The sequence below is a fragment of the Achroia grisella genome, unplaced genomic scaffold, assembly GCF_030625045.1.
Source record: "Achroia grisella isolate CSIRO2021 unplaced genomic scaffold, CSIRO_AGI_Agris_v1 utg906, whole genome shotgun sequence".
Taxonomy (NCBI): Eukaryota; Metazoa; Arthropoda; class Insecta; order Lepidoptera; family Pyralidae; genus Achroia; species Achroia grisella.
This window is the reverse complement of record NW_026713064.1, coordinates 2789124-2811656: the sequence shown is the minus strand read 5'-3', so window position 1 is coordinate 2811656 and position 22533 is coordinate 2789124. Positions and strand designations below refer to the sequence as shown.

Here is a 22533-nt window from a genome sequence, read left to right as displayed (position 1 = left end):
TCTTTATAAACAACGTTTACAGCTTTTTTGTCAATAGCCAGTAGAACATGTTTTGTTTAGCGTTGCCGACCGGGCTAGTGGCGCACCACTAAGTCCCTGCATTTTAAATCGGTAATTTCTTCGGAAATATTAATTTAAATTACATACTGTAAAGGACCATATTGCCATATATGTATATGGCCCTCTGAAATTAAATGGACAATGTATTTAAGGTACTTACTTTATAGAAATTAATGCCGTATTGCTTAAAATCACTTTGTAAATAAGCCATTTTTTCCTGTATATTGTAAAGGCTGAAAATTGGTTATTGTGGATTATCCTTAAGAGATAGACATATACCATCATAGACTTTTTTGTTGACCTTTTTAAGGCGTACAATACTACAGTACATTATTTTAATTTATCTCGTGCTGTTCAGCCAGCATTTGCAATGTAAACGCAAGAACATGTGTTTATTTACGACATCTTATCAGAAAGCTTTAAATTTATGAGTGTCTCTAAAATATTATGGATATATTATACAGATAAAGCTTCCTCTTGAATCACTCTATCTATTTAAAAAAAACCGCATCAAATTTCGTTACGTAGTTTTAAAGATTTAGCCATACATAGAGACGGACAGACCGCGACAGCGACTTTGTTTTATACTATGTAGTGAAGTGACTGTGTAATGCGAAAGTATAACTGTCTGTCTGTGTACATTACCTTGTCACAAATAAACTGCCGAACGGATCTTTAAAGTAATATAAGGTGAAGATAGATTGTATCATGCAGGGTGGACATAGATTTCTTTCATCTAAAAGCTAGTATTATAAATGGGAAAGTATGTATTTCTATCAATTTGTTACCTTTTCATAACTAACGGTTTGAAATTAGACATGAAGATGGACTATATTTTTAGTAAATATAATCTGAGAGGGGTTTAAATAAAGGATAATTGTTTGTACAGACGATGTCGCGAGTATCAGGTTTTTATTATATGCGTTACTTCTTGAAGGAGCGATGATACATTCCAATGATGAATGGTTCACAAAGTAATTAAGGTAGATATACCACGCTGTTTGATTTTCTGGGAGCTTTATCTCTGGGTTCACGCTTTGTAAGCTCACTCAATATCGTTTGCCTTCAACTTTATGAATAATCTATGTGGTGCAGTATGCGCGATATAAATCATGTCAATAAAAAATAAAAGAATAATTTAAAACTTAAACTAATAAAGCAAAAAGTCGGTTATGAACTGTTATGTTCCTGGTTTTTTAATTTGTAAAGGAATTCATTTCAATGTGCTAGTTACGAGCTACAGACAAAATAGAATTATAATACAACGTTACTATAATAATACGTGTATCAGTTGTACATAAATATTTATACCACACTATGTTCGCATGTTGAGTAATAAAAAAAGTTTCCTTCAGCGCAATATGTCTGCCGACTATTAACTTGCCAACACAAAATTGTTTGAGGTGACCGACAAACACGCCACTGTTGCTGGAACTTTAATTTCAGCAGAAATTAGCGATAACAAAACAAATTCAACGTAATGTTCTTAGGAGCTTATTTTATGCCGCTAAAGTCATGGCATAATGTTACGCGATCCTTTGACTGCGACAAGGCGAATTAAGTCACATTGGTTTACAATGATCAAGGAAGGATTACATAATACTTACCTACATACTATAGGGTGGATGACCATAGTAATGACGTTAAATATGGTACATTGTAATGCATTTGATGCATGCAAAAAATAATCCATTCACTCGCAGCTGCTTGTAGCTTCTTAGTTTAATCTATTCCATTAACAAAGGGAAATCATATAGAATTCACTGTAATTATAATATCCAAACGCTTTTTAAAGAGTTGTTTGTTTACTGGTACAAATTAATTTATAAAGACTTTTAGAATATATTGATCAGTCACTGATTATCATCAGCCAGTATTTATAAATATAATAACTTATTTTATAGAAATAGAAACAAGAATGCTATGTTCCTTACGAAAACTAAAATTAATAGTGGAGGTAAATTACTGTCCGAAATAAAAAATGAAAAATTTAAGAACTAACACAGGTATTGTGCACATTGAAATGGGTCTATTAAAATAAGTCATAATTAGTGATAATATAGACACAAAATATGCAGATATCTGAGAACTTCCTCTTTCGTCTTTAATTAGGTTGAAAACTGTTCCATTTTTATATTTTTACTGGCAGATTTGGTTTATTCTCTTACAGAAAAAAAACGAACGAACCACGGCTGCTAGTCAGACACCGTAAATTAAAATTTCATACCATAATAATTGTGACCTGATTTTAGAGATGATCCACAAATAGTGCAAAAACGATATAGCGATAATTTAAGCACAGAAATGCTCATAAGACTACTGACTCATGCATACACATCGCGTGTGGTCGACCCAATGCGAGTGTTTGTTTTATGATTTAAAAACCTTTTCACAATAACACAAAACTTTGGATGATTTATGTTTTGTGTTGACAAATGCAAACAGATATGGGTTCAGTAAACATAATATCATATTGAATAAACAGCTTATAGTTTCCACACTATTGCAGAAGCGGGAAATAATCTGAGTTATTTTACCTCATTACCAGATTATCAGTGAAATGAGGGTCATGTATACAGGTAAGCTAAGTGTGTACATCCGCTTATCTTTGTCGCATTAAGTATAGTCATTTGGATTGTTGAACTTTAATACATAATTTCCTCTTAATTGTGTGAGTACAGTATCAAAAAAGGCGACTTCATAAAAATAAAAAAGGAAACGGAATGAAAAATTAACAGACTTTATTTATATTTTGCGATATAGTGTCACTAATCTAATAAATAAAATATATTATTTCTTATAACTTACTCACCAATCTTTGTCAGAATTATATAGATTGGCCCTACCAGTAGAATACTACATTTTATTGTGAATGTAGATGCTCTTAGTCAACATTTGTTATGATATACATGACGGGATCAAATATAAATATGGTTGTAATTAATCTCTGTTAGAAACGAAATTACTGTACCAGTATAATGGATGGCTCACAGAAAAGATATTGTTATTTTAACATGTGTTTGTAAGTCTGAAATCATCGCAGAGAATGACTAGAAATATGAATAAACAGAACAGAACAATAACATTTAACGGGGAAAGTTCACAAAAACTAAGCAACTAGTTACTAGGTATTTAGTTCTAAAATTTAGCCGAGTTCACCACAAACCTACGTCGTTATTATCATAAAATTTATATTTTGATAACGTATATAATATATTTATATATTCATAAAAGCCTTACATAAACAAATATAGACTTAAACTAAGGAATTTCGAATTATGCGTATATCTACAAATTTGTATTATAGTGCACAAAAATAATTAATATTATAGTTAATTACTATATATTGTACAAAAAAAAATTCTTGATATTTCTTCACAACTCTCAGTGTTACATATACTGAGAGATGTGAACATTTTTTTTTAAATTTCACTTTTGAATTTGAAGCTTTGTCTGTGTTTCAGATAAGTACGTTAAAAATAAATATACTATACAAAATATAGATTAATACTATTACTCGATACTGATTCTATACGTTATCATATAAAATTCCCACGTGTCCGGTTACTACATTTTATTCGATCGGCCTCATTCCTGGACCAGTTTAACTGCTATTATATGTACAATCATTCAACGATGCAGATAAAACTGTGATGCGTTTTAATAAAAAATAAACAGTACTAAAAAAGTATATTATAAACAAACGGAAGGTTCATTTGGCAGTTAAATATCTATAAATCAATCAACGGAGACTATTAATAATCCGAGATTCCAATAACAACTGTAATCTTACACTGGGTAGCAGCTGGTCTACAGAAGGAGAGTGGTAAAGTTAATGCACCGAATAGGGGGAAAGGATTTGTTAGTAATGTGGACTGATGACATGGTATATGGCTAGCAATATACAATATGTCAAGTTAACTTCCACGCCGTCTCTCTGGAAACCATCGTGATAACTGAACGGACTTCATGTTCATCATTCTCCACTGGTGCCCCACCAGCGTTAACCATTAGCGCAGGCGGCTAAACCCATAATCATCCATTAAAAAAAAGCAACGAATAATAGTCGACTTCAAAAATGGAGAAGTGTGCAATAAGTTCGATTACTACCTCGAGTTGCACCCTAAAAGACGTGATGTGGAATCTAAATGACGAATCCAAATCATTGTGTCAATTAACATTTGTGATTAACTCTTAGATGATGAAATAATAACAGCAATAATTTCTTCTTCTTTGGAATAAAAGTAGAGCCATAACTTTTAACAGCAATTAATATTAAAAAATAAGAAGCGCGTTCGTTTTAGTCTGATTGTGAACTGAGAGAACAGGGCTAACAAATTATACGACATTTGTTCAAACAATTCTAGCATATTATATTTTTTACCTCTACATTCGTTAGCGACTCTAAGTATATTTGTATTATAATTTAATAATGCAACATAATCTTTAATTACATAGATATAGTCAAATTATAACTGACCGTTGTCTGTATATGGAAGATATATGATAAAGACTTTATCAATGCGTATAACAGATCTAAAAACAATAATATTAGAAATTTTGTCTTTTTGTCTGTGTCGGCTAATACAACAGGCACGAACTTGCTAGCCCAACTAGTATTATGTACATTTTAAATATGCGAGATTTCATAGATCTGGACTGCACCACTAAAACAAAGACGATCTTAACATGCAAAGAATCAAGAATAAAAAATAAATAATATTTGGGAACTTATAAGGCGCCATCTAATCCCAAAGTTAGTGGAGCTTCTATTATCGGTACTAGACACTTAAATATTTATGAATAAATGTTTTTCTATATATACTATAATGAATAAACTAACCAGACCTATATAAATATTTGTATTGTAAGAGGATGAACCAGCTACAATTGCAAAGTAAGGATGAGTCCTAAACCGCTAAACTACCGAGATCTTCAGAATAGAATAGAAAATAAAGATCATAGAGATGATCTTTCTTATTTGTGATCAATCTCCGAATGTAACTAAGTCTACGTCCATATTGTGAGACGTGTTTCGCCTCTTAACTAGGCATCATCTGGCAAATAATCGATTGGAGCTCAGAAGGCAAACAGAACCGCTACTAGTAAGTAGATATCAGTCAAGTAAATTTACTATTAACAAAAACATAATAAAATAATTCAATATTAAATGTCGGACTGTCCACTTCACTGGATATCGCTGCATTGCTGCGGACCACACGTGGACAGAGACATCTATATGAATTAAATATATGAAATTGTAAATTACTAACATAGTTAAGTAATAAGTTATTTACTAACATAATATGGATGGATCAATATCTGAAATAAATGAAATAATAATAATAATAATAAATCATAACTAGGCACCACACCACATCTCTAATACTAAAAAAAATTGTAGTCTACATTTCTCGCCGAGATTTTGATACAGAAAACCTGTCATTTAAAGCCATTATTAACAAATATATTATTGACATTAATAGTATAGTATAGGATACGGAACTAGCTACTATATTAAAAATAAATATAGGAAATACCACAAGATATTTACAAAATTTCTGTGGTATTTTTTAATTATACCGTAGAGATAAAACAACAACAATCACAGACATTAGATTAACGGTCTAAACGGATTATCCGTTTAGTTAAACCGTTAATCATCTGTCATCACATAACTAAATTAAAAATCATCAAAATCGGATCTATATTGGCGTAATTCCTATACTTAATATATAAAAAGTATTAGTAATCTAATTAAAAACTTTCTCCTGTTTGAATACGTTAGCAATACTTGCATTATACCTACACTATTCCCACTAAATATATTACATTATTCCATTACTGAATGGTATATATATTGGATATGGCAGAATAATTGATCTTATCGGTATACACACAAGTATTATTTTAGCGTGAATAAGATATTTGTTACTCAACCAAATTGGATTTTCAACCGATGTGATTACAAAAACCGTTTCTATGGCATTAAGAATTAATAACGTGACAACTCGATGTCACAGTTGTTGACAATACACGTTGACAAATTGTACTCAAGAGGAAATGTATGAGCTTATTCAGTCTTGACGTCTTTATTACCCTTTAGTGGATGGGTGATCTAAATTGGGATAACAAATTCATAATTTTACGGTTGGAATAATTTATTAATACTATAACATTCCAGATCATACAGTAACCACAGAATACACAGTTATATATAAAACTATGCAATTTATATATTTTTTCATGTAATTCCAATGACCATCATATCGCGCCCGGCATACTCATGCATTGCCATTCGTGAGGACTAAAGATGTTTTTTGCCTTCTTATTCTATAATTCCCTTCAACATATTTTCGAAGTTGCTTGGCGGCTGTAATAAAAATAAGTAAGATAGATGTAACCACATCTTTAATGGAATGAAGTATTCCATACCACTACTCGTTATAGACTATTTACTATCTATTATGTCTTTCATTGTAATTGCCTTCAAGCAGTTTTATTCAGTCTGCGGTATGTTATGCTATGCTGCGGTATGGTATGTTATTGTATCAATAATTTAATTTATGTAAACATAAATTAAATTATTGATACAATAACATACACATAATGTATTGTTAATTATTAAAAACAATATATTGTACCTACACACTGTTTGTTGACCCAATTTAAAAAAAACTATATCTTCACGTTTATGTTTATTTACATATAATATTTGATGTGAAGAACTGCTAAAAAAAACTACTTCTTGTTGTCTTAGTCTATCAATATGATTTGCATAAAATTTTAGGTAAATATCTGACTTAATATATATTTCTTTTTATTTAATCTGATTTGTTAATGCAGCGTTTAGTATGGAAGTATTGTGTATGGTCTGAATCAAATATGAGTGGGCGAAGGAAGTGGGCACACATTTGTCAAAGATTGTTCATTTTAAAGAAAGTCCAACGAAATATGTCTAAACGAGTGCCAATAATATACAAAAAAAAGGTATTATTTTTTGTAATATTTTGTAATAAACTCAAAAAATACTAACTAATTTTAAGAATACTTCCATCTATATATATATAATTCCCACAAACCTAAAGAGTGCCTACAAAAATTTAGTAATAAACAACAAAATATTTTATTACCTACATATGATATTGCCTAAATACCATTCAGACAAACTACTTCTACTATTAACAAAACAGTTTGGCCATTTATTTAGCTTCATTTTGTCAATATCACCCAAATATAATCTTTTACCAAATTAATCAAATATTCAGCTATTTCTAGGGTACCTCAACTAATTATGCACGGCATGACTTAGAATAAGTCTAAAAACATTTCAGTTGACTTCATATGCGTATCAAAAATATTTCAAATGCATCTATTCACTATTACTGTGCCGCATTTATGGTTCATATAGTTTTATATTATTCAAATAATAACATATTATTATTATAACCTTTAACGTACATTAGCCATTCAAAGAGGCTACGCTGCAAGTATCTTGGGTACACTGCCTCGATGTGTGCGTTGGCAAGCATTGATTGAACGTTTATTAATATGTCTATGAAATAAAATAATAAAAAAATAACATATTATAATTTATTAGAAATAAACAGTTTTCATGGAATTAGTAGGGGTAGTCATTTAGTTAGAGTAAATATTTTAATAGTAGCAATTTGTATTGTTACCAGTGACATTAAAAATCTAAAATATTATGTTTTTTTACGATTTTAGACTACAATTTCATTAATGATATTGCTAGTAATTTCCTTATATACATATTAGAGACTTAATATAAAAATTTCAGATAAAAATTGATTAATATTATTAATACAATAATTTTTATTTTACAATAATTTATAAATTAATACAATAAACTAATATAAAACTATTATTTATACAATTAAAATATTCAATATTAGTCCTCATATTAGGCATAATGTCGTTACTCTATGACAGTTGCAAGCGCATGCGCATACCGTCGGCTTATCCGGAACCCTTAGAAAGTTCATTGCACTCGATGTCACTTATGAAGATAACTTAATGCAGGAAAATACATTCTCCGAATACAGTTATGATAATATTTAGTCAGTATCTAATGAATACTTGTGAAAGTGTTCTTAAACTTTTTGATAAATTTACTGTATTTGTATTTTATTGTAGTGTACTTATTACTAGGTATACAAAATATTTTTTTTCTTTAATGACCTTATTGAATGTGCACATAAAGATATTTTCTGTCTATTTTCTGTTCTTGAGCGGTGTAAAAACTATATGCCTCTGCTATCCCAAGTATAAATAGTTGAGATAGTAGAGTCTAATCCTAAAAGTTTTGTATAATAAAGATGTATAATGTGCAATTAAGTGTTAGAATTATTGTCTAGTTGTCTTTACGTATGTGCATGTTAATCTCAGAAACGACTTAACTCATACGTGTGCGGTTCAATGTTGTATTGTGGTAAGCTTCACTTAAAATTGTGTTTGTTTTATTACAATTGGTTTACAAACAAAAAACTTAGAAAGGTACAAAGACTCTGCAGTAAGGTATAAAATATCTGTTTTTTTTCTTTATTAAACTGAAGTCTTTATTTTTATTTCTACGTTACGCAATTTCTTGTTCGGGTATTTGGCGCATCAGATAATTATGTAAATCAGTTCTATTCAAATACAACCTGATTGCTCTGATTGTGGACAAGATTTACAGTACAGAAAATCGTTTTTCAACTACCAAAGCCAACAAGAGTCAACTCGATTTGGGGAAGCAATGACGGTATCAGTTGGTGTTGTCAGTATTTCATTAACATTACAAATGAGAAGCGAATTCAAGAATAGATATACACAACTGCTGTACTTCCTATGATCTCGGGTTCGATTCTCGTATAGTACAAACATGTGTCGTAATGAACACGATTATTCGTATTGTAGCGTATTAGTTTTCTTAGTATGTAGATATTAAAAAAAATATATATATATATATATATATACGGGCTATCTAAGAACCAGTTGACGATGTGTGAATCTTCCAGGACTATTTTTTAATTGATTTTGAAAACCAATACCGAAACAATAAAAAATAACAATTGATATATTGTTTACGACATCTTAGTATTACAACACCATATTGTTAAATTCCCGTTTTTTTAATTACTATTACTATTTATTTTATTATTATTTTTTATTCACTAGACCAGCACAACTTTGTTGCATCATACTTGACATTTTATGTCAGTATTTCAAACATACATCCATCCGTCACATACTCCGAAACTTTCGCGTTATAATATTAGTAAGAAAGATTTAAATTTTGTTATCTTACTAAATAACATGTAAAGACATTAGGGCCTATAGAAATATTGTCCAATATCTAATTCATTGTAATAACAATAAACAAAATGAACCAATAATTACCTATCATACTGTAACTGTGAACCATAAAGCATCCAATTGTCCAACCAGATGTTGATGCAACCAACAATGACCCTAATTACAAATGGATGAGGACTATGGCCTGAATTAATCACTTTATTGGGTGACGACCGCCCGAATGAAACTATATTGATAGTGATGCGATTGAATAATCCTTTATCGACTATAAAACGAGATGAATCTATGTCTATAGCCTTTACATACAATAAAAAAAAACAACAACTCCTGATTCTACGTAAGTAAATGATATATACATATATACACACCTACGATTCATTCATTCATAAAATTAACCGTTACCCACAACTTCATCTACACAAATTTTCATCCCCATTCCTTATTATTTTGACCATAAAATTTAACATGTCTGTCGTCGTTAATAAAGTCTGTCTTCATATAAAATTTATTTAAGATCTGTTCAGCCGTTCAGTCGTGAAAAACTTACAACCAGACGGATACCTTATATATTCAGGTACAGGTATCTATATCATTGTCACATAGTCAAGTGATATCTGTTTAGATTAAATAAATAATTATATAGCATACAGTAATAACATGCGATTTAACAATATTGGACTTTGACAAAGTTGATCTTTGTCAAAGTCCAATATTGAGAAACAAATTTACTTAATTATTACTAACATTCGGTTCTTCGTAAAATACTACGAAGACTCGAATGACTACTTATTTTGAACTATGTACAGGCTACAGGCGTATTAAAATATTTCTTATCCACTGCCGATTTACACTACCGAAAAAATTTCAACCAGTTGATTTAAACGAAATGTATTCATTAAACGATAGTTTTTGCTATAAATTTTTCAATCATTCATCACTTAATAAAAACAGACGATCAATCACTCAACCCGTTAGATGCTCCGTTTTCCGTCAATCTTTAACAAAAAAATTTTAAATAAGGAAAATTATTAATAGTAAACAGTTGAACAATTAAAACCGCATAAGAAAGTAGTTTAAAAAGAAGCGTACTCGAGTATTCATAGCCATTACACTTTCCAACTAGCAATTACGGGTTAATATCTATAACTGAAACTGATAACAAATTTCTGGTTTTGCGAATCTGTGGGTAGTAGGTATATCTTATCGCTATTATAAATATGTAGATAACACTGGAATCTATGTGCAAAATTAAAAACTTAGAAAATAAGTAGTCTTGGTTTTGTTGTCAAATGTGTTTCAGTTGGAGGGTGAGACATGGCAGTGAAGGTACAAGGTAAGGCATGAGTGGTACCTGGACGTCATATTATGATTTGATATGCTTCACATGTATTGTTAACACTTATTTGAGTTGAATGTAGTGAATTGGTCACTGTGGTCTAAATGACCTGACCTCTTGTTCATGCTATCATCCACCACTGGTGCACCGTCAGCGTAAATATTTAATGTAGGAGAGGGCACCATTCAATAATCACCCATTAAAAAAACACTTATCATTAAGTGTGTCGTTAGGTTATTTAACATAAAGAAAATAGGAGAGTTACGTAGTTCTCGAGAATAGTTCTGAGAGAAATAAGCGAAAATATTTCTATTTAAATAAAAGAAACATTTAGTATGTTTCTTTGACATAAACGAAACATATCGTGACTATAAAGAAACGTCCAATAAAATTATTAGAATGCAAAAATGTGAATACTTTAAAAAAATGTTCATGCTCATCATCACTGTCACAGAACAAGTAATGTATTCATCATATTAAATGTAGGTGTATATATATATATATATGTATATGTTATATTATGTATATCTTTATTAATTATGTAGTCCACCATTTGTACCATTATTGGTCTATAAAGTTTAAATAAAGAATGCTACGGAATCCAGACTATCCCTTGTGGCATGTCATGTCAGTCTGTCACATCACTATATTAGTATACTATAATAGGTATTGAGTATGTATATGTTTCTTTGACATAAATGAAACATATCGTGACTATAAAGAAACGTCCAATAAAATTATTAGAATGCCAAAATTTGAATACTTTAAAAAAATGTTCATGCTCATCATCACTGTCACAGAACAAGTAATGTAATCATCATATTAAATGTAAGTGTATATATATGTATATGTTATATTATGTATATCTTTATTAATTATGTAGTCCACCATTTGTACCATTATTTATTGGTCAATAAAGTTTAAATAAAGTATGCTACGGAATCCAGACTATCCCTTGTGGCATGTCATGTCAGTTTGTCACATCACTATATTAGTAGGTACTGAGTACCGGACGCCTGAATGACAATGTAAACGAGTGGGATGGCCACAGGATTGGCTGCAGATCAATTACTAATAAAGTAGAGCGTGTATTGACCTTAAATACTTCGTGTCTGTTGTAATAAGCGAATTTATTCTTAGCACTTACTTTTTAATTAAATACTGTTGCTTCCAACAAAAAATTAAGAGGATTGCTGGTAACTGATGAATTCATTGCTAGTAATGTACCGTGTCAAGCTGACCTCTACGCGGTTCCCCCTGCAAACCATTGTGATAAATTTCTTGTATTTTGTTACGATGCGCTAATTGATTTGACCTCATAATCATCTTATCATCCTCCACTGGTGCACTCCATTTATAATAATAGTATGTATTTAGATATACTATACATTCTCATCAACTACATTTTGAATATATTTTCTATGAATTACATTAAATTAAACGCCTGTCTATTAAACCTCCATTCATACATATATTATAGGGCCACCCGTTTCATCTTGGTCTGTAATGACTCACTCAGCGAGTGTTCTGTATGCCGAGGTCGATATGGCGCCAACATTATCGGACATACCTACATACCACAGATAATAAATAATAAACATTATTTACTATATACTATAATGTATTATACGAGATAAGCAATAGTAAATCTACCAGAGTAACGTAGATAAATGATTTTTATCAATGACTAGAGCACGCCTTCGGTTTAGCTCGGAAACATTATTACATAGCGAACAAATGTTGTCATAAGTTTTTTAATTTTGAATATAGTAACATAATCTATACCTTATGTCATTCTGGAATACTGTACCTTTCAAACAATGAAACAATTTCTCAAATCGATGCAGTGGTTATGGAATAAATTATCCTCGGTAACAAAATACGCTACCTCTTTTAATTATACTAGTATAGATATTACCTATATCAATACAACAAGATAAGTATAGTAAATCTAACATACAAAATAGATAAATATTTCTTATCGATGATTTATATTCGACTTCTGTAACTTGAGATTTATAACAATAGATGATTTATATGCACTGGCAAACTGCCAATTTAATATCAGTAATATTTATACGTAAGGATGTTTTATTGTTAAGTAATCACTTTCAAACAACCTTTCTGCAGAAGGAAATCATTAAATAAATAAATAAAGAACCACGAACAATTAACTCAGCGCCATCTAGTTGCACGGTAAGTAGAGCTTGTGTTATGTAGTACCCATACACAAGAACGGTACCGTACAGTAGTACACAAACAGCTGATGTAAATACTTAGACAATATTTTTTGTAAACTACTAAAACTTTAGTAATAAACACCAAAATATTGATTATAATTTACTAATAATTAAAATAGTTTTACTATTTATAATTGAATATTGTACAATATTGAATTTTGTGAATACCACCAAAAATGTTCTTTATTACAAAACTTTGATTATCTATATATTTTTTCAGTGTATTGGTCTATGTGATTCATGCATAGGTTAAACATACCAAAGTCTAATAAATGTTGTTGGGAATTAAACTTGCGTTCAGTTATTTATGACATGGCATATATTATTGACATTTTACAAAGCTTCATAAAAATGTATAGTATCAGCTACAAATGTATCAGTATTAATGCGGATAAGTTATGTTAAGTAGCTATTTGATATTTCTTAATAAAATTTTACATATATAGGAAAATCGTAAAATAGTGACGAGGCGAAAACTGACTGTTTATTTCTTTATGTGTTAAGGTTTTATGTAAAACAGGCTGAAGGGGATATATTGCCAAATAAGGTTTGACATACAGACTAAAGAAGCTGAGAAAAATATCTGACCAAGTGATGTAATAATTGTTGTATTTTCATTACCATATATAAATGGCGTTTACAAATAAAAGAACAAACGACCACTGGTCTTATAGAAAAATAAGAATGATTTACTTATTGTGACATTGCCCGTAGGCATTCGTTCGTCCTATATCATCAATTCATTCTTGAGTTTATTTTATATGAAGATAAACATAGTTTGATTCATGTATTATGTCACTTTATAAACATAGCTTTAGTTGACTAACCACACAACGTGTTATATTGTTTGTAAACAAACTGGCTTTACTTCTTCCATTTTTACAAGGTTACTCGTATAAGGTATACCTAGTCGAAAGTATGACTCATGAAACTGAATCACTTTCACTAAGCAACAAAATTAATATGTGAAAATATGACAAATATTATTGTCAAAAACATATAAAATAATTGTTTTATAATAATGTTCCCAAGGAAAAGGAAATCATTATTCTGCTGTCACCTAGCTCATTATAACGTAGTAGAGGAACATCTACCATAAATTCAGCTCTGAACTGAGCTACAATGGATAACTAATTTAATTTTTATTTAAATTGTACCCTTTACTAAAGTTGCTTTTGTAAACTGGGGTATCCAATGAGAAAAACAATACCTTCTGAAAGGAGACATATCGTTTGGCGAAGTTTCTGAATTTACTTCTATTTAGGAGTATCCTCTATAAATAATGTTTTAGCTATACTAATATAAGTTTCCTAACGGAAGATTCTGTCAAAACTAACAGAACTAAAGTTTCATGATGTATCTCTACACATCGCACGAAGAACATACACAGGCGAATATATTTAACTAAGTTAATAATTAGAAATGTAACTTCCATTTTAAGTTATTGTCTTCCGTCCGACTAATCTGACTGACCATGATGGATCCGGATAAAAATCTCAAAATGCCTATGGATTGGGAAAAGCGAATCCTGACTTCATTAAGGGTCATTTTCTGTGCTGCCGTCAAAACTACATTTTTTAGGTTAATTGTCTTCTCTAAAACAAGTGAATGCATTTGGCAAATTAAAAGAGCAGGCAAGAAATACACATCCATCCCAAATTACAAATGTATACTAAATTTAATAACAATTAGTTAAACAATTAAAGCAAGAAAGCAAATTTTTCTTATTTAGTATTTACTTGAATATGCGGTGTACAGTTTGCCATTTAATTCCTTAAATTGATTTTGTAAAAACAAATAGATTAAATAAAAAAATATGATTGACAATAATGCGTGCGCATTACTTATTGAGCGTATGTGCTTATTAAGCAATACGACGTAAAAAAAGGTACAATAATCGGCACGTGCAAAAAAAGATGGGTATCAATGAATTGTAACTGGAATATATTCAATGTAAACGCAATCGGGTACAGGCAATGAACGCAGCTGACTCAGCACATTTATTGGGTCGACGAACGTGACGCATAAAATACGCACCTTACGCTTATGCATTTTAATTAAATTAAATTTGAATTTATTCTTATTTATTGTTATTTGCGCTTTCTACAGGGTTTCATTTTCTGCTTTATTTTACATCAGCGTTTTTTCAATACAGTAACTACGTCGACGGAAGCCTCATTCATCTCTCTCTCTAATATATTTACAAAATAAACAATATATTCTATTGAAATATAGGTATGTTTAAATTATGATAGGAAAATTATAATGAAAGTGATTTATGTAAATCTTGCTTAGAATTAATAGCCTTAAATCGTAAATTATAATAAGATGTCGATAGTTTATAGCATTCACTTCTTACATTTTACTATCGTAGAGTCGCATCATCGTAGAGTACGATAAAAAAATGATTTCAGTATTCTTAGAATTCGTATTATAATAAAAAATACCGGAAATAAAACATTAATTTTTCATTCTGTGGTTTAAATTTGATATAATTATTGAAACAGCAGTTGTCCGTATTTAGTTAATTTGAAAATATTTTTTAAACAAAACAATTGATTCTCTCGAAATTTATTCTGTCGACATTTTTATCCTTTATTTCATACGCAAGAAATGAAAGTTTAATAAACGTAGACTGATTTAAGTAACCGCAGTCGAGCTCTCCCCAATTATGGCACATCTTGAATTAAACCAAAATTCTCAAGTTATTCGTCTTTACAATTTCTTAAGATGTTATGCGAGGAACGTAATACAGAGGGTAAAATTAAGATTAAATGATAACTCTTCCAAATTATGAAAATAACTTGAAAAACAGTACAACAACCAAAATACTTACGAGCGGATTATAACTTTATGAGATACAGATGATTTACTTGCTCACCTAAACAGATAAAAAACCCCAATAGCTTCGTAACACTAGTAAATATTTCTGGTTTTTATGAAAAAAGCTATTTACATAGAGAAAGTAGGTTTCAGCAATTTCGATATTACTTTTTATGGCGCCATTTTCACCATCAACCCAACTTGTCACAAAGGACCCAATGGTTCGTGACCGTCGCAGTGTAACACAAAACGGAACGTGTGACCCCCTCTATTCTTTTATCTCTGAAAACTACGTGATTGGTAGTATATGTATTCTCTCAATAGTTTGGATCAGTCTCTCGACTTCGATCAAGTGAACTAGTTAGTGCATAAAAGGTACATTCCTATACATAAATATAATTGTAAGAGACCGATGTCTGTATAGTTATATTGGAAAGAAAAACATTTCTTATTAAAGGGTTTGGACTATTACTTGATGCTTAGATAACACTGCGACTTATAGAGTATTTTTGTAGAGTTATCTATTGTGCTTGTATTTTTTAGAGTTCGCTGCTTAGAGGGACAAGAATGGTAGGATATTCTTAGAAGCGATGGTTTCTATCTCCTTAGGATACAGTGTATAATAAGTAAGAAAAAAAATACGATCTTTATTAGAGTAACAGAATTAATTCCATTACAATAGAATTAGAAAGTCTATCTATATATTGTCATACAAATACTACAACATGGAAATAAATTCAGTTTTCACCAATGTAGGTGCTGCTAGAAGTCGAGCTTAAAATATCGATTCTATATCCGTAGCAAAACATTGTATTTATGAAAAACAAAGGATGCGCTAGTTGATAATAATACGCCAATTTAAAGTTTTAAAATATATTATAAATGATTGTCAAGTTGAGTGCCTTCTTAGATAACCTTGAAATGCAATGCGTACAGAATTAATCAAATACAAATCCAAGAGTCTAATAACTCCTAATGACATCTACGTAGTATAATATAAACAGTAAGTATAATAATAATAACAATAAACATTTCAGTGACCAAGGACAATTCAGCAACATCTAGCTAATGACGCTTGTGGTACTGGATAACTGACAGAAATACTTTTTTGGAAATATAGTACATAAACACATAGAAAACACTCATACCAATATGAGGATTGGTATAAGTGTTTTCTCAGAGGGAGAATTATGAATGAGTGTGAGCACTCATTCATACTTCTGAATACAAATGTTTAAACCGTGCGAGGAATCGAACCCCTAATCATAGGAAAACAAAGCGGTGTGCAAAATCGCTAGATCACTAAGTCCGTCAATTAAGTACCTACTAGATACATAATTGATACTAGATAACGCAAAATATCTTATAAATTAGACATAGGAACGTTCGTAGTAACTTCATTTGAAGCTCTCAATGATTTAAAAAAGTCTTAGTCGAAAAGCCGTAAAAGTCATTCACTTTAATATTTTAATAATACTCTTGAATTCCACACTGAGAACTAAACTAATTTATCTACTGAAAACTTAATTGGAACATTTCCTTATTAGTAAAGTTTTATCTAACCGGATACACGATAATTAATTAACCAATATTATCGTAGTGCCTATTTTACCTGTTCAGATTTAAACATATCAATAATTAATAGCATTAATTAAATAAAAACAATTAAAACATGAACGATTATTACCTGTTAATGTATTTACTACATATATACGTGTATTGTATGTAGATCAAATTAATTCCATGGCTCAAGAATGATCTCTTTAATGACCGTATCAGAATTAAGTGAATGGGATAATTATTAAAATGAAGTGAACTGAATTCATTTCTCCGCTGTGTTAGAAATGTTCTGTGGTAATTTCACTTCTCTACGCAACGTGTTAAATTTTATGTAATTTAATAATTACATTGTTACTATACAAAACATATTTTAAAGCATAATGTTTGAAAAATAAACGTAAACTTTCACTATATTACAATCGAATTATTACACCGTAGGTACAAAATAAATAAGAACATATGCTATATATATATGTATTAGATACAGCGCCATCTAGTGTAAATCTATAAATTCTAAATCACGATCCTAATAATTATATTTGGAGAAGTTGACCAGTTTATGTGGCTACGTTAATAATTATTTACATTTATGTTAATGTTTCAAGCCAGGAAAAGAAGGGACGGTGCTATCTAAATACCGTAATGGTACCTTACCTTGTACCATTCATAATTATGATACCACTTATATAATATACATTAACAAATTACCTATTTAATATGATCAAGATGTTATAAATATCCACATAACTTAAGCCGTAATATTGTTAATTGGATAGTAAAGTGGGGGAGTATGAGTTGAACATAAGCAAGTTACTCCGTCGGTCCGTCCGTCCCTCAAACAAACAGTTTGTCATGCCATGCTTGCTTAAGTACATAATGAGTAATGTTCTTCATCCTAATAATTAGACTAATTGTTGAAATTAAATATTTGATGAAAAAATAATCACTGGAATCCTCAGACCAATTTCACTAACTTTTATGAAGCGTTCAATAAAATAGGCATTCAAAAGTTATTTTAATTATTAAATTTTAATAAAAAAATGTAAAGATCAGTTTGACAGAAGTGTTGTCACGTGATTTCATATGTACTTAGTCTTAATGCGAAGTCGGGCGGAGCTCTAGATACACAGAAAGCTACGTACCAACGTACCTTTCTGTTTATCTAGAGACCTTAACCTCTGGTTGTGATCAACCACGTGAAATATAATGTAAAAAATACGCAAAAACACGTATTTTTCACATCACAAAGCGAAGACACAGACCGTTCTTGATATTTATAATAACTCATAGAGTATAATGCAAGATACAGGTTGTATGAGGTCTCTAGAAGAGATGGATTTAGATTTATTCCGAACTTTTTGATTTGGTGGTTGAATAGAATAGAAAATCATTTATTCAAATAAACTTACATTGAAGCACTTTTGAATAGTCATCACATCACATGAAGTTGAAGGCAGTAACTAGGTAATTTTCCATAAAGAACTAGATGAGCGTAAGGATACAAAAGAACTTTAAAATTAACTTTAATAGAATTTCTAAACTCTAACCATATTTTAAGATAAATAACCTATTTTAGGTTGACCTCCACGCGGTTCCCCTTGGATACCATCGTGATGAATTCTTTGTGAACTTGGGCTAACTGACCTGAGTTCATGCTCATTTTATCATCCTCCACTGGTGCCCCGCCAGCTTAAACCGTTAGCGCAGGCGGATGCATCATTGCATCATCCATTAGAAAAAAAGTAGATCCAATGGCCATTGGTAAAGACCACTGTTTAAGTAATTAAACATTGTCACGTTGTAATATGCAATATTTTGTATATATAATACTTATATTTGACTAGTTTCGTGCGTGAGGAGCGCGTTAGCTACACGATTTCGTGTCGTGACATTTAAACGTTTTGCGTGCAATAATTTTATTTCAGGTGGGGTGAACGACCGCTGGGTAATAGTCGACTAAAGACAGCATACTTACTCGTCCATACCATAGACAAGTAGATTTCAAACAACATAAATATCGCATCTCGACTCAAATAGTGCCATGTGTCATAAAATAAGTTATTGCTATTCCTTGAGGAAGAGTACAAAACAAAGTAAACATATTTTATTGCACTTTTCTCTTTTAGCTGAAATAGTATTCTATGTGATGTCGTTCAATAAAATCGTTTTGTTATAATTATATTCCAAAACCCGAAAAGAAAATGTAAATTAGTATAATTTAGTATTGCTTTTCTCAAGTAGGCCGTTTTAGTTGCGACATTATTTGAGAAAAGGTGCAATTATGTTGTAATATATGTATCAGTAGTAACCGTACTGTACTTTTTACGTAGGTACTTAATATTGACATAACTGTAATATCAAAAATACTAAAGGCCCACCTGATGGTGAATGGCAATTGTCACCTCTATATATAATCAGCACTATGTACACAACATTATTATGTAATGCACATGGAACTCCTCATGTATCAATATTCTGGAGGACTAAGATGGTTGGCCTCCATATCCTGTACTTTCAATTCCATACCTTTACCATACATTATGTGAGTTCTAGGTGGTCTTTGTAACTTAGAACTTAAGTAAGTATATATCTCCCATGTAAACTTACAAGAATCTTAAAGTACAATAAGATTTTTTATTACACTACAAACTATTTTTTTTTTTGTATTGTAATATCTAGATGGAATCTGTCCTTGAAACCATCTATCTAGATATTTTCAAACCACTATTGTAAACTATTTTGTATATTATACCATAGACACATTGCACTGGCATTGTTATTATAACATCCAACAACCAGAGTCAGAGATAATTTAGTATTTATGAATAACTAATGGCATTGCAATGCCTTGCCATGACTTTGTCGGAGTGCTTATAACTTTGTGAGATTCATTCATTGGAATTAAAATAATACAGCCTGTCACTCTGAAAGTAATATACCATTAATAAATAGTTTTTTTTTCATATGATATCATTCTTTATGATATCAGACATATAATAAAAATTATGCTCCATTATTAATTAATGCCTTTAATTGGGTGGTTAATTGTTTAATTAGATGGTCCTGAATTTTATTCTGCACATAACAAAGGTCTATAATCTAGGTTTTCTCTTTATAATATTAGTAAGTTTAGATAATGAAAATCATGCTGCATTTAAATCAGTATTAATTAATTAATTAATCTCCTGTATGAGTACATCCCAATTATTATATATGTAGTACATCGTAGGTATACTAAGTATTTGTGCAACAAAGAATTAAATCCTGATACTTCTATTAAAACATTTCCTGTTATGAAAATTTGTCACTTAAGATTATCCATTATTCATTAAGTGATTACTTAAGTGACAAATGTGTATTCCGCTAGTCATGTACACAATTGAAATGTACATCCAAATAAGTAAATCATTATGTTAATAGGTTGAAATTATAAACAGAAACAGTTATTGCTTGCCAATTCTGCTCAATGGGTAATATTATTTGTACACTTTTAGTTATTACCAGTTACTTACAGAAGATAATTTTGAAATTATACTAATTATGCACTCTAATATTATTAGATATTATATTTAAGTAGTGAGTCTTTATTTTTATAGTTTATTAGTTCAAATGATGCTATAGGCATCTACTATAAGTTACTACCCACTCAAGAATTTCATCACTATTAGTCAAGTTAATGTTTACACAACAGTACTTTTTAGATTGCCAGCAGATGATATCATTGTAATTAATTTCATCTATAACATAACCAATACAACAAAACAGTTATTCTCTAATATAATATTATTTTCTATATCATTCGAATAAGTACATATCATTATAAGTATTACAATATATACTTACACTCAATAACCAGAAAAGCAGTGATCGTGAACTAAATCTCAGTCATATTTTCACATGAATGATCGCTAGTACACAGAGAGAATAACTCAGATGTTGTGATTAAATATTATAATTATTTATGTAAAGCTACTGCTTAAATAATTACTTACCTTAGATTTTGTTTGTTTTAAGTGAAAATGTGAGAGAAAACACAGAACAGATACAATTCATAAACAAAACAGTACACAATCACACATTATTACTGACCGCAGGACGAACTTGCGGGCAATGCTCACTACTGGTTTATTGTTGATTTAACGCAACATTCGCTATGGTAGGGTGGGCGGGATTAGGGCTTTGGGAGAAGTCGAAAGCCCGAACAGGAGAGAATGAACGAATGACAGCGGAAGTACACCGAGTACATGAAGTAACGGACGCTTGTCAGAATTGACATTTGTCAAATTGTCAGAAACAAAATTCCGGTTTACTTTTGCCGTTATAGGCTGGTGCGAATGACGTACATGCATTAAGAAAATGTAGACAATTTACGAGAATTCACTATATATAACTGTGAGAAAATAATGATTATATTTATTTCATTGCATTTAACTATACCAGTGTCCATATATATAGTTTTTGGATGAATATACTAACAGAACTTCAACTGTCATCTGTAGAGTAATGTAACGCATGCAGTATAGACAGTAGTAGACACTGTCGATGGCCACTCCCTACCTCACATATTTCTTTGATGACAACACTGAACGCATTGGTCATGCATTCATTCTAGCGACATGTTTTGATTATTGTGTATGTACCAATTTTATAAGAAATACACCTTTTTTTTCAAATAAGATTATATTCCACATACAGACAACTATATATATTTAGAAGTAGTATGAAAGTGATTTAGTAAATTTTACAACCTTTTCAATGTTACACTGAAAAAGATTACATTTTTAACGCTTAACGACATCTCTTATCTAATAGCAGCGACAGCAATTAGATCTAAATTTAATAATAATATCATAAAAAGAGATAAGTTGTACTTAATACGTAATTTTTAGAATGACATTTTTATATAATATTAAATATAATTAGCAAATCCGACATTTTTTTAATTCCACCTGTTGCAGACAAAATTTCTATTCCAGCATATCAAACAAAATTATTTTGTGCTGCTTTAAATTATTTACTACTAAACATTTAATATGTAATTGATTCCGATATCGTATGTTTGTTAACTAATTTGTTAAATTTTGTTATACTCTCACAAAATTTATTAGCGACATCTGGTGTCGAAAGGCAATTTCACTCATACTCTTTTTACATGGCCTAGCATTGTTTTTGTATAACGGTTATAGATGGCGTAAT

At 30.4% G+C, this 22533-nt stretch overlaps 1 protein-coding gene across 1 annotated transcript in view; it reads right to left on the bottom strand.

Annotated features, from left to right (window-relative positions):
- Window positions 1-21521, bottom strand: part of LOC131853858 (dystroglycan 1) — a 121764-nt gene extending 100243 nt beyond the window's left edge. Inside the window, exon 1 of the mRNA XM_059204924.1 lies at window positions 21330-21521. The gene's annotated coding sequence lies outside the window, so the exon portion shown is untranslated. The remainder of the gene's footprint in view (window positions 1-21329) is intronic.
- Between the last annotated feature and the right edge of the window lie 1012 nt (window positions 21522-22533).